Source organism: Austrofundulus limnaeus, unplaced genomic scaffold (genome assembly GCF_001266775.1).
Source record: "Austrofundulus limnaeus strain Quisiro unplaced genomic scaffold, Austrofundulus_limnaeus-1.0 Scaffold173, whole genome shotgun sequence".
In the NCBI taxonomy this organism is placed as follows: domain Eukaryota; kingdom Metazoa; phylum Chordata; class Actinopteri; order Cyprinodontiformes; family Rivulidae; genus Austrofundulus; species Austrofundulus limnaeus.
The window spans coordinates 443,815-445,685 of record NW_013952575.1 but is presented as its reverse complement, the minus strand read 5'-3'; the positions used below and the strand labels follow the sequence as shown (position 1 = coordinate 445,685).

General features: G+C 36.0%; 1 protein-coding gene across 2 annotated transcripts in view; it reads right to left on the bottom strand.

The window, feature by feature from the left end:
* pard6a (par-6 family cell polarity regulator alpha) overlaps positions 1-1,871 on the bottom strand; it is a gene marked incomplete in the record, with an annotated part of 17,212 nt that overhangs the window by 8,940 nt on the left and 6,401 nt on the right.

The window sequence follows — 1,871 nt, the reverse complement described above, 5'->3', positions numbered from 1 at the left end:
GGGGGGAGGACCAGGGAGGATGATTCAACCACTCAACCACTAGATGTCGCTGAAAGCAACAAAATCCTACACACTGTGCCTTTAAGACACCATCGTCAGATTGTGCAGAAATATAATGTTTTCTTTTGAGAATTTTAGAGTTTTTTTCAAATATGGAAACAGTAAATAAAATTTTAAATGGTTTAGCGCCAATCTGTTTGCAAAAATTTGTTTATTATCGTTCAGCTGTTACTTTGCGCTTAACCAGAACATCCAGGCAGAACTGTGAAGTTCCTTCTCGGCGCTCAGCCTTTGGTCAAGCAGCTTTTTCAGTTAAAGCCATCGCTTAGTGGAACGCTGCTCCAGATCATGTAAAAAACTGTAGTTCTTTTATTTGTTTTAAAAATAATCTTAAAAAATATCCTAAATCTACTCAGTGTTGCAATCATTGAATTGTACTGGGTAATCGATTTTAGAGTTTGCTTTTGGTTTGGGGGAGTTGCGGGGTTTTTGTTAAAAAGTTATATCACTTAACATTCAACAAAAACCCCAAACACAATTAAAAAGTTACATCACTAAACATTCAATTGTGTTTGGAGAGTGGGGTGGGGTGTTTATGGATTTTTATTGTTGATTGTAAAATGTTTTATATTGTATTGTTTTTATTTTTCTGTTATTTTCTTTTTGGGGTGGAGGTGGGCATGATTTTATGTTTGGAGAGTGGGGTGGGGTGTTTTATGTATTTTTTAAATGCAAAATGTTTTATTTTATATTTTAATTTTTCTGTTTTTTTCCCTCTCATTTCAATTTTACTGTTTGATGGGACTACAGATGTAAATTAGCCTTAGGCTAAATTTGGTGCAATGCATGAAATTATGTTTTAATTGCACACTGTCCCGAACAAATAAAGTCATTCATTCATTCATTCATTCATTCATTCATTCATTCATTCATTCATTCATTCATTCATTATTCTTATTAAGATCATTTTACTAGTGTCAGCATTTAAGACAAAGCTCATTCTTCACGAGTTGAACGCTGACAGTTTTAATAAAATAAAAATATAATAATAGGACAAAATGGAGGGTCAACTTAAAACTGGGTCCTGTTTCTAAAAGAAAAGACATTTAAATCTATGATAAACCTGTTTATATACATACAGCGATCACATCTTTTTATATGTTTCACATAAATAAATCATTCAAAAACTAAAAAATGTGAAAAATGTCACTGAGTCATATTGAATTGGTTAATTAAAAAACATAATCAGTTATCTAATGATTCCTTTCAGAGCAAACTGTCCAAATCACGCAGTGGTTCGGGAGATAATTTTCAGTTTATGTTAAAGTTTTAAAAAGCATCATTACAGAGTTAGTGCTCTGAGTGTGTGTTGGGAATCAGCTGCAACTACATCAAATCTCAGCTCAATAAATATAACACTGGATGAGTTACAACTAATGTTTTCTACAGTTGCTTAGCTGTGGCGGCCATCTTGGATGGGGTTGACTTCAAAAGTTAATCAGTTGTAGATATTTATTCACACACATACACACATACACACAAAGACACACACATCAACATGGGAAAAACCCTCCACTGAATGGTAGTAAATATCAAGTAAAACCACAAAGTCAGCACACCCGTGTAAGTGTTTGAAGGTGGACAGAGTAATAGTAGTAGTAGTGGGAGGAGGGAAACTCTAGGCTGTGTCCAAAACGGCAGGACGGGTCCTCCGAAGGTCGAATTTGTCAGCCGCATACGTCACAGCGCCGCGACGAAGGACGTCCAAAACCAAAGACTCCTCCGATGCGGCCGACAAATACGTCCTTCCTTTGGTCTGACTTGAAGGACAGGTCTGATGATCCTTCCCGGCCCAGCATATCCCATAATGC